Below are 12,707 nucleotides of genomic sequence, written 5' to 3' on the forward strand. Positions count from 1 at the left end.
TGTAAATATATATATATACATTGCTTACTGGTGTACACCGCTTAGAGAGTGTTTGCACTTAAAGCGATATATAAGTCTCATAAATAAATAAATAAAATAAATAAAACACATCTAAATTCTGAAGTCATTGGGCTATATAGGATATAGGATATTCCAACATCTACTCCAAATTTCTTATATATTTTTCAAATGTATTTTTGGTTTTTTAAAAAAATTGCAGTACACTGTCAGTCAATCTTAGTAAAAGCCTTTTTCTAGGATACTCAATGCCTCTAGGATTTTAGAAGCCATGAAGCCATTGGGACGTAACAATGTACATAGCAAGAGATTTAATTGTGTATATTACTGTTCAATCTGGTATTTCTCTGGCAGAAACTTAAAGGTTTAAAAGATGCAATTACTTAACAATTTGGGTGGTAATGAATCTATAATAGACACATATTTTCCAAAACAAATGTGTTACCATTTTAAAATGTTCATTTCTCAAGAGGGGAAAACCAAACTTAAGTTTCATGCCCAATTGGCTTCAGTGCTGGAAACATAACAAAATTGCTGCTGTTTCTGGAACACCAAACTTGCCAGGATTGCAAAGGAACTAAATTGTAACTTTCAAGTTGAGCCAACAATGGTAACGAGTAAGTGTTGTTTTCATTCCAATACGTGACTGGAGTTAGCAAATAAGTCCTCTAGTAACATTTAAAATTAGAAAATTTAAAACAACATCACTATGAAAGTGACATAATTTTAAGAAAATGATGCTGGGCCTTTGGTCCTCAAATAAAACTTGAGTCAACCATGTATTTCAAAATTTTAAGCTGAATCCATATAAACACTGGTGCCAGAACAGACCTCAGTCTTGATAAAAACTTCATTTTCACTTCATTTTTATTATTTATTTCTTAAACAAATTTATATGATCATCCAATTCACACACAGTGACTCTGGGCAGCTTGCAACATTAAAAATTCACAACATAAAACTCTAACTCCATGGCAGCAGCAAATAAATTCATACCAGTTGGGTTCTCAGGCCCACTGACAGAACCAATTAATTAACCAACATTAAATTCTTCCCTGAAAACCTTAAACTATTTTTATCCACCTCTTTATATCCTCTTTCATCTAAACTATACATTTTGTTCTTATTTATTACACCAGATACTGATACACCAGTTTACTTGATGGACTTCCTAAGTATGCTAATTCAGCAGGCAGCCTTTTCATAATTAGCTTCCCATTTAGTGAAATGGTAATATGTTTGCCCGTTACTTCTTTGCTATCACTAATTTACTATTAAAATTCAGGCATCCTTAGTCTCTTGTAACATTCAGTTCAGCTGGTTCATTTGTATTGTTTGTAATAGATGCAAGCATACTAGAAAAAAGCAATTGTAAGAAATAAGGGTATACATTTGTTTTAATTCTGATAAATTTAATATAAATATTAATGAGTATTAATATTCATGAGTATTTCATTGTTAATAATAAAATATTATTAATAAAATAGCAGTGTTGGAATTCCACAATCAGTGTTTCATTATAGAAATGTTATAATGGAATCATCCAATCATAGAGCTGGAAGGGTCTTTGAAGGTGTTGTAGTTCAAGCTGCTGCCCAGACAGGAGTCCTTATTCCATCCCAAACCAATGGTTATCCAATCTTTTCTTAAAAACCTCCACAATGAACCACCCACAACTTCAGCAAGCTGTTCCATTGGCTAATTGTTCAATAGTTTCCCATTAATAATAGGAAGAATAGAAAGAAACAAAAAAGATTAAATTCATATAAGTATCATATTAGCAATTGTCTAATAATTCAGTCTCACATACATGACATTCAGTTTATGGAAAAGAAATCCTTATCAATGAATGCGGATCCCTATTTTCCACCCCATATTAGATGCACACAACTTTTTTTTTATCCTTTACAATAGTCATTAATATTTTATAAACAGATGTACATATCTCACCATCAAGATCACTCCATTTATCTCTCTCTCCAGGGGATTATTTTCAATATTAACACAATGTATAAGAACTCAAGTGCAATTACATCATTTGTCTAGAACAAAGTGCTGGTATTTTCATCATAGCAAATTAGACACATATGCATTCATTTTCTCTACTATAAACATTAAACATCTAAAAATTATTAATTCTATTTATATGTAGTAGATCAGATTCTACTGGAGTTGCTTACACATTTTTGGTATTTAGTTTGAATTTGCAAATGATATCTTTTCCAGAAAAATCTTTGACCTTAAAATCTTAATATATTTTAGTTATAGGGCATTTTATTTTAGTTTCTTTATGTATACATAAACATACACATATGCATACATACATACATACAAACATACATGCATATATGAAACTAATTCTTAGAACCTCATTTTATTAATGTGCAACAAATGAGATATCAGGCCTATAGAGATTAAATTGCCTGGTCCATGCATATACTTGTCATTGCTTTCTTTCCTCTTCTTTAAATCCTCCACTTTTCAGTTTGATAGCATTTTATCAGACTTATCTAGAAAACTCTTACCTTGGTGAAGGATTCTAATTTTAAATGTTTCAATAGACCATTTTAAAATATACCCTTCACTCAACAAGTGTTTCAGAGGATTAACTTGGCTAATACTTAAAGTCAGCATACCATATTTTGAAATATTTCTTGAGGTAACTATGACATTGTTTAGAGAAATACCACATGGGAATATAATCACGATCATCATTTTCTCAGTAGTGATAATGGCAGCAGCAGTGTTCACTTCACACAGGGGTCTCCTGCTAGCTCTGATACAGTGGACCAGATAGATCTGCTTTTTTTCAAAATAACTTGAAATAATTATATGGTACTTTTTGTGCAGTGCCCATAGAAAAATAAAAGTCCATGTGTTCATAACTGCGGAAGAACATTTACATTTTTGTGCTGAAAATGTTTCCAGTTTTCTATTTCACATATTTGGCATAATGAGCTCGAGGAATTTAATTCTTCATGGAATATTTGTCAAGATTTTGGGCACAAAGTCAGGATATACCCTTTGACAGATAACCTTAATAATTTATACTTTTAACATCAGGTTCCTTTTACTGCTAATTTAATAGGTCTATACACTTTAGTGTCTAGTAAATCAGGCTTCCTGTTTGTCAATTTTATTAAATAATAGCATTGAATGAAATATCTTTCTATAAATAGTATGTTATAATACATGTCATTGCACTTTACAATAGCACTGCCCATGCAAGTGACAGATGGAGAAAAATAAATTCTTAGTAATCAGGGAAATACATTACAATCTTTCCTATAAGCATCTTCATTCTCATCCTGGATAAGATCCACCACTGCCGTGTCATCATCATCATCATCATCATCATCATCACAATATGATTCGTAGCAGATTTGGCACAGAGGTCTTGGATCATCAAGGTGAACAGTAGCGGACTCAGGATACAGCCCTGTGGAGAACCTGTACTCAAGGAGATGGAATTGGAAACTTTCTTTCCAATTCACACAACCTGGGACCTATCAATATGGAAATTAGGTTGCTAATCCTGAGGGTCATAATCTTTCACTATGCTTTGTTATTTTAATGTATTTGCTTTGTTATTTCTCACTTGCTTCCATACATTATTCTTTTCTGGCTTACTAGCCATCTAGTTAATTTGTGCCTCAATCATTCTTGTCTAATCTTGTATGATTTAATGATATGTTCAGATTTGATTTGTTTTTTACATATATGTAAACATTCAATAAGCTATATGTAGGGCATATCAGCATTTCATTTTTAAAATGTAAGGCATCTCCTAGAAAAACAATATGTACACCAGTATATTCTAGTTAATTCATTTACTGATAACCTGTTAATTTTAAACAAATGTTCAATCTCATCCAGCAAAGGCCATCACCATTTGGACAATCCAGCTGAATTTTAGTGCACACACTCATACAAAATCCCATTGTATTATACAGAACCTCCATCATTCATCTCCTGAGCTGTGACTATGATGATCAGACTTTGGCACCTTCCTCCAACTGAAAGTTTATATAGTCAGCTTCAGAAACACAAAACCAACCTCTTTCTATCTGCCGATTCCTCACCCATAGAAATGAAAGACTTCATAATACTGACAGAGCACAAAAATGTATTATGGAGCATTTGACCTTTCACCTTGGAGAATGAAAGGAAATGCCAAATGTCTCAACCCCTAAACATAACAATATGAAAAAGTTTTGTCAGTCTAAAATCAGAGGCTGTTGTGGCAACAAGCAGCACATCCATCAACTTACTTTATCTGCATGTAGACAGTTATAACTGTCACATGATAGACATGAAGTCACTTACCTTTTTTATGCCAGGAAACTGAGAAAAACTCAGAAGTATCAGCAAAGGAGAGAAGAATTATGGCACAGAATATCAAAGACAGATGAGCATTGTGTCTCCATGTAAATAACATGAGAAGAACTGCAAGAACAAAGGTGGCACATGAAAAAGTAATTAATGTTATAATAAAGAACAAACTGAAAATCAGAAATGGAAGCTATAACTGCTATGTTTGTTACTGCTCATATGAAGGCATGGACAAATATGTCAGTAGTTCTTGTATTTGTTCCTTTTGCTGTATTTATTATAATGGTGGTTTGTTTAGAAGACTGTTATGTTTATTGCTATGCATACCTATGCACCAGTGTTTACTATGATTGCAGTGATTTCATACATATATTTCCATTTCCATTTTTCTTATATTTGTTTTGTCCTGACTCTACACCCACATGAGAGTGTTTTTAAAATGTTTTCCTCTCACCAAAACAATTCACATATATAGTAATAGTAGTAAAGTTGGAAGGTCATCTAGTCCAACCCCCTGCTCAGGCAGGAAATCCTACACCATTTCAGACAAATGGCTGTCCAGTCTCTTCTTAAAAACTTCCAGTGTTGGAGCATTTACTGCTTCTGGAGGCAGGCTGTTCCACTGATTAATTGTTCTCACTGTCAGGAAGTTTCCCCTTAGTTCTAGGTTGCTTCTCTCCTTGATTAGTTTCCACCCGTTGCTTCTTGTCCTGCCTTCAGGTGCTTTGGAAAATAACTTAATTCCCTCTTCTTTGTGGCAGCCCCTGAGATGTTGGAATACTGCTATCATGTCCCCCCTTGCCCTTCTCTTCGTTAAACTAGACATACCCAATTCTAGCAACCGTTCCTTATATGTTTTAGCCTCCAGTCCCCTAATCATCTATGTACAGTTTCTTGCATAAAATTTTTGCCTAACTAACATTTTTTTGCAATCAACTTTCCTCCTAGTGAAAAACACATTTATATATTTACAAGGAAGTGTGATGGCTCAGTGGTTAAAGATACTGAACTTGTCAGCCTGAGTTCAAGATGCGAAGCCTCATGCAATGTGGTGAGCTTCCATTGCTTGCATTAACTTCTGCCAACCTAGCGGTTCGAAAGCATGCAAATATGAGTAGATAAATAGGTACCATTTTGGTGGGAAAGTAACAGCATTTCATGCCCCTTAGTGTATAATCCTGCTGGCCACATGATCATGAAAATTGTCTTTGGACAACATTGGCTTCATCGGCTAAGAAATGGATATAAACCCCTCCCCCTAGAGTCAGACATGACTGGACAGGGAAACCTTTAATTTTATATATTTACAGACATTCATTCTTACCTGTAGTCTTTCCCCTCATGCCCCCTAAGATATGACAAAGGGTTTTTGTATAACTTTTTAAACTGGAGAATTGCATTGTAAGCTTTGAAAAAGTTTGTAATAAAAAGAAAAATAGCATTTTCTATAATTGCATTTTCACACATTAGTTTGAAAGTGCAAAATTAGTTAAGTCAGAAATGAAATATGACTGACTGAATTTCTTTCCCATCCCTAAAGCATATATACATTTGCACTCTTTGGAAAGTGCTTATCACTAGTATACCAGTATAGTACTATTATTCTAACACTAGCAACAGTAATAATTAGATACACAATGCCTTTGATTTTATTTTTTTATTGTAGAAAATGTATTACTTTCATTTCCACTGTAATTTTAAAAAGTTGAATGACATTTTTATCAGACTCAGAATATATATTTGAAAAGAAATGAAACATCACACAGGAACAGGGTGGCTGAATTACTGGAATTAGCTCTTATAGTCTCAAAATGGTCCTTGATTTGCAGTTTAGTATTATATCATTCAAACATAACCCAGGGAACCCATCAAGAATATTCTACATTTCTTATTTCAAATCTACAGAGAAGTGGCCCATTTTGGAGTAAAAAAATAAGGTGTTGGGTTTTTTTTAGTTTTTAAATTGGACAGTGAACTAAGCATATCCATGGGCAAGTTGCAAAACAAATCCATAAAGTAGCCAGTGGTTTCAACAGCGAGAACTACCCTGCAGATATTGCAAAAGAACAAGAGAAAGTTAATATTTGGCAGATACCAAGTGCAGCTGAATGCATGCTAAAAATAAATTGTCTTTGTTTCTCTTCTTAATGGCTGATCATTAAGGCAACTGTGCAAATGTAACATATTGTGAAGGTTCCCTTAAGAGCTGCTTTCATCCATCTTTATTATTTATTGGTTTAAGTCAGATGACACATCTGAGCTACTTTATAGTTGGAGGTGCGGCTGATGGACCGCTTGCCCTATCTGACCTTGGAAAGGGCAACTGTAGTTTAAAGATGTTTATAAATGGTACATTTCATGGCAAAGAATGATGTGAAAATAAATTGAGTGCACTCCTGAAATGATTAAAAGGAAGACATTGTATAAACAGGATACTGCAGCAGGCCAGCTTCTGAAAAGCATGATCGGCACTGAGAATTAAAGGCCCCCGTGCATCAAACTGTCCTGCAACGGGATCATTATAAAGGATTTCTGTCATTGCCTCTGATGGAAGCACCATTTGTTCCGAGGGTAAGGCTGTAACATTTAACAATGGATTACCTATGGGTGTTGATGTTTAACATTCTAGGAAAATATGAGGAGGATTGAAATGCCTTTAGCAATTGTACAATGGGAGAGTTCATCACAATCAACAAAAAAATGCTGAAGAGTTTGAGACCTGGCAGTCTAAGGGGCCATTTCGTCTCACATTACTTACTCAACAGAGAGTTCATTTCTGTGGCACCAGTGTTCAAAAGTGCCCTCCATGCTTCATAATCCTTGATGAACTGACATGTGTTTATTTTTACACTGTATTTTGAAGGCCCTTTTGTTTCCTTATGGGTTCTTTGGTCACACTTCCCTCTAGATGTGTGTTGGTTGTGGTGAGTTACATCGTCATGCTCATCACATCCTTCCACTGTAACCAGGTTTGCATATAATCAAAATCTTGTATTCCTTCTATGGGAATCGGTCATGAAAACCTTTGTGCAAGCACACTTTCACATCGCTCCTCTTTATTTCTACCTAAATTCCTCTTCCAAACCACAGTTCCTACTTCCTGGTAAAATGTAGTTTGTTTAAACTATATTCAATGAAACCAAGCAAGAATAAAATAGGATGGGGGTTAGAGTTATTATTTAGATGTTTACTCAAGTCTGTAATAATTCTGGGCATATAACTTTAAAAACAGTCAGAGCAAATATACAAACAAAACAACAATGTATTCCAGAAGAGGAAACATTTCAGGAAACCAATATAATCCTATAAAAGGCTCACCTTAACTCAATGTCTTGGGGTCAAGAAATATTTTCTTTAAACTCAACCAGAGTAGAGGCTATATGGATATCGATCGGGGGAGGGGGGGACATTATTCCAGATGGCAGATATAGTGATAAAAAACACCAGTTCCTGGATCCTCTCAAGTAACATGAGACCTAAAGTATACTCGCTCTATGCAATCATATAGGATAAGCAGAAATTGTGTTCCTTCAGATATGGGCCTATGTTACAAAGGTGGTAAGTGGCACTTGGTTTGTATCTGGAAGCCAAAACAAAACCCTACTGTAGTTTAGGAGCCAGTCATGTTACATGAACATACTCACATTGCCTCACATTGGACTTGTGTTGGAAGCACCGAGGTGCTTCTGGGTTGAAAGGATTAGTTGGTGACATTATCATTGCCCAATTGAGGGGTCCTTTCATGTCCCTGGCAGGAGCTGGAGCAAATGACAGGAGTTCACCCCACTCCAAGGCAGCATTCAGGTCTCAAATGTGGGCTTGCTGCTTGTCAACCCAGTGTCCTAACCATATGACCTACCATATTCCTCATGGACATACTGAGTTATGCCTATTACTGTCTGCATATTTGTATTCTGCACCAGTTGTAGCTTCTGAACAATTTTCAAGAGCAGGCCAGTACAAACCAGTGTACAATGTATTATACTTTCTCACATTTGGGAAAAGCAAAGTTTTGGGACAAGCAAGCATATCTGTTGAATGTTAACTATGGCTCTTTCATGCTATGCCATTATATCTGAATCCAGCCTCCCAAATGGATCACTTTAAGCAGCTGAGGAGGAAGACCATAAGCACAAAGAAAAATAAGAACATTGATATTGAAAAGCAGAAACAGTCCATAGGCAAAACATGAGACTAAATTACTCTGATTAAACACTCATACTGTTTTATTTCAAGTCATGCTCCTTGTCCTTAAGATATTTGTTACTTTGAATGGAATTGGGCAACAAAAACTTTAGTAATAGCTACAATAACTTCTTTATAAGTACTTATTTTATTAAATGTTTAATTTATATCAAATCACTCCAATAATTAAGGCAACCTGCAAATTATAAAAAGAAATCTTCCCAGGTAATAACATATATGAATTAAACATTGTCAGGAAAGAGATGTGGATTTCTGAGCCATTAATAATTTTTAGCATGTTGCTTTCATTTGCATCCACATAAATCAGTGCATTTATTCACATTACTCTTCCAGTAACTTTTTGAGATAGACTACCTCTCAGAGAATTGTATTACCTAAGCTTATATACTATGAAGTCTGTAGATGAGTTGTAATGTCTAGTTTCCTGTCATATGAAACCATAAAACACTAATACTGCAAGTTAAGGGTAAGCATAGTGAATGAGGTAAGAAATCATGAAACATTTCTATATCTTCTTTATACTCTGAAAATATATGTCAGGCACTAATTTCTCTCGTGTTATTCTAAGATGTCTCACAGACAATCTTTTTCCAATGTTATTAATAAAAGTGTACCTCATACCTAACTATGAAGTCTGGATAAATATTTTGTTAAAATGCTAAATGTTTTCTCTTGTCCTGAGGGTGTTGAGTTTCTGTATTTTTGGTCAGGCAAACAATAGCTATAATTTAAAATAAATTAAAACAAGGAGATTCAAACTTCACAAAGACTCTGGATGTTAGCTTCTTTTAACCTAGGTTGGTTCCTGTTATAACTAGTCCCATGCGACTGATATTCTTCCCAATATTCTTGATACTTCCTTAATGACAAAACATCCAGTGTGCACCTGACAAAAAACATATGAATAAAATTTGAATTCACATAATGGAAATGTTTTACTAAATACTCTCTGGAGAATGATGCACTGTCCACACCCTTCCCAATGAATTCAGAGTGTTTATCTTCTGAAGGAAAGCAAAATTATATTTAGTTAATCACAGATATCCTTAACAGAACTGGGGAAAATGCAGCCTTTTTGTCATTATATTAGAAAGCCTTATCTTTACTATTTATAGAAAAACAAATTATAAACAGATGTCTCATTTCACCATAAGTACAAATTCCTTGTCATTAAAAGCAGGGGAGACATTTTATGGAAATGGAAGTTTAGAATTTGGATTCTAAAGCTAAATCTTTTATTCTACCAATAGAGACAGATATGTAAGTTTTATTCTGATCTTCCCATTCTGTATGAATGGATAAATCTTAGTTAACTACAAATCTAAATTATTAGACATACAGAATAAGAAATTCAATGATCACTAACCATGATATCTTAATTCTTCATTTTTTTCTTAAAATCATTTTAGAAAGTGACTTCATAATCTATCCAAAGAACTTCAGTATATTATAAACAGAATAAATGAATGAATACTTGCATTCTGCCCTTCCTACTTTCTACTGAAGGCTAGAGTGGTTTACAAGAAATCAATATGAAATTATTAAATAATTATATCAACAATCTTTAAGAAGCCATAAACACAAAATTGGAATTATTTTTAAAAAGGAAAGTAATATAACAGCCAGTCTAGTAGACATTCTGGTGCCTATGGATCTGATCCTTCAGCTGCAAATGAAAAGAAGATGGTGTGGAGACTAGTCCTTACTTCCTTCAGGAAGAGAGCTCCATAACATAATTGGGACACTGCAACTTAAAAAGTTTTACTCTACATACTGCACTGTGAATTAAACCATCCAAAAAACCCAGTTCTTATTAGGAGAGGTAATTATTGAGTACTTGGGTCAGAACCTTTGGTTGTGTGTTAGCTCAAGTGCAGTTTTTCAGGATGACTTAGCTATTCCACTTAATAGTTCAGTTTCCAGACATTTTCAAGAACAATCTTATGCAGAGTGCATTGCACTAATCTAACCAAGAGGTTACTAGGGATAGATTACTGGGGCTAGTCTATGCTGATCCAGGTAGGTTCATAAGTGATGCGTCATTCACTCTCCTATGCTTTCGGTGGAAGAATGGAATCAAGGTAAACTCCTAACTGATACACCTGTTTATTCTAGGAGGAATTAAATATATTGAGGCTATGTGGGTCGGTAGCATCTGTTGAGAACAAGCAGCCAATCAGAATACGCTATCTTTGGCTAAGAAGTGAATGAAGTTGACATTTAACCAATAAGTGCTCAGTTATTGACTGTAACTGAGTTCAGGTGAAACAATGGCACTTCTGCAACCTCCCTCACTTCTTGTAAACTGAAATGCCATATTTGCAAAAACAAACAAACAATTAGGAATCTGGAAGCCTGTATGTTAAGAAGCTAAGGGAAAAAAGTATTAGAAAGTTTTGATTTTAGAAAAGTGCTTGAAGAAAGTTTAGCATTTTTCTTTTTAAAAAGGAGTGGTGGTATTAAAAAAAGTACTTTTTCCAGTAAGGTCAAAGAATTTGAGAAAGTATACAGTTAATTTTGTTAACAAAAATGGTGATAGTCTACAAAGATTAGTAGGGGCAAATAGAAACATATATTATTTCCACAGCAAGGTAAAGTAGGAATGGTTAAATTGCTCATCCCATTTAAAGAGGAGAATATACTTGGGTATGTTTTTCATTTGGATACCACTTCTGGATTTTGTGCTTGTGATGAAAAAAATGTATTTTTGAATTTGGTTTTGTCGATTAGACAGATTTGCTATTATAGAAATGGCTAGTTATATAACAATGTGTAAAAACAAAAAGTGTTTAGAGTGTTTTTACTTTATACTGTGCTAAAAAGAGTCGGAAATTAACACCTTTTTTTTCTTTCCCCTTGTACCTCACACCTTCTCTTCCCTTTCCTTTTCCTTCCCTTAAGCCCCTATTTTTATTTTTTCTTTGTATTTTATATTTTATATACTAAATAAAAAAGTTAAAAAATCTGGAAGCTGTTGAGATTGCATGTGGCCCTGGAGGAGCAGTTAAAGGGAGGTATGTGGTTTAATTAACTCTGTAAACATATTTGAGCCATCATTTGGAAGATGTATGTTCTAAATTGGAGAACCCTGGATTGAGATTATGATCTACACTATGATACTCCTGTTGATAGCAGTTAATGAATGTATTTGACAGTTAGTAACTTTGTATTTATCGGTACAATTTAGTAGAAGAAAGGTACCTTCAACTTTGTCATGAACTAAAGAATTAGTTCTTTAAAGAACTAATTCATGAGCCAATGCTTCTCTTCTCTTCTCTTCTCTTCTCTTCTCTTCTCTTCTCTTCTCTTCTCTTCTCTTCTCTTCTCCTCTCCTCTCCTCTCCTCTCTTCTTGATGTTGCTCCTCCATTGTACTTGAATAGCATTATTAGTTGGCTTTTGCCATTATCAAAATATTGCAGAATAGGAAAGTTTTGTTCACAGTCTAGTTATAATTTGGGCAACTGGGAAATATTATAATTTAGGATAAGAAAGTGTTCCCCTTTTTGATCAAAACCTGTATGAGGACTGTATGATCTTGGATTTGGAGAGGCATTTCCATTTATAGTTTTAACAGATTTCTCTTCCATTGCATCTATTGTTCCTGAAAGGCAACTGCCTGGAAAGTTTTTTTCCAAAATGAAGAAACAGAGAAAAAGTAGATAAATATGAAAACTTGAAGAGAAAGGAAATGATGCATGATGGTGCTTAAGTCCCCTTTCCCATTTTTTGCAAGTACACAGTCCAAAAGACCACCCACACATACTCTGGTCTTGTAGAGTGTTTTCCCCCCCTTTTGTAATAGTTTTTATGGTTAGTTGAGTTGCCAGTTTATTAAAGAACAGGTTTTTTATTTCCATTTTAGAACTGCCATAACCTTTCATTAATAATGCAGTTATAACTATTCCTAGCTTTATTTTACTAAAGTGATAATAATGAAAGGCTATATTACAATATGAAGACTGTACAAATACTGCACTCTGCTCCTATTAAAACGAAATGTGGATTAGAATGCTGCCCACCCTGTGTAATTTTTTTTTCTGGCAAGTCTTCATCTAGTAAAGCAGACTCCCAGTCTTCAGCAACTTGCCCCAATATCTGCAAATCACCGAGGTGGTCTTTGTTTCGCAGCTACGTAATTTGGTTGTTAAGC

At 34.4% G+C, this 12,707-nt stretch overlaps 1 long non-coding RNA gene across 1 annotated transcript in view; it reads right to left on the reverse strand.

Annotated features, from left to right (window-relative positions):
* Positions 1 to 849: 849 nt before the first annotated feature.
* Positions 850 to 12,707, reverse strand: part of LOC120314536 — a 38,072-nt gene continuing 26,214 nt past the window's right edge. The window contains exons 2-3 of the long non-coding RNA XR_005558471.1: positions 4,345 to 4,464; positions 850 to 3,457 (exon numbers count right to left, since the gene is read on the reverse strand). This is a non-coding gene — a long non-coding RNA (uncharacterized LOC120314536). The remainder of the gene's footprint in view (positions 3,458 to 4,344; positions 4,465 to 12,707) is intronic.

The sequence above is a fragment of the Crotalus tigris genome, unplaced genomic scaffold, assembly GCF_016545835.1.
Source record: "Crotalus tigris isolate CLP2741 ecotype Arizona unplaced genomic scaffold, ASM1654583v1 scf7180000018941.1685476, whole genome shotgun sequence".
Classification (NCBI taxonomy): Eukaryota; Metazoa; Chordata; class Lepidosauria; order Squamata; family Viperidae; genus Crotalus; species Crotalus tigris.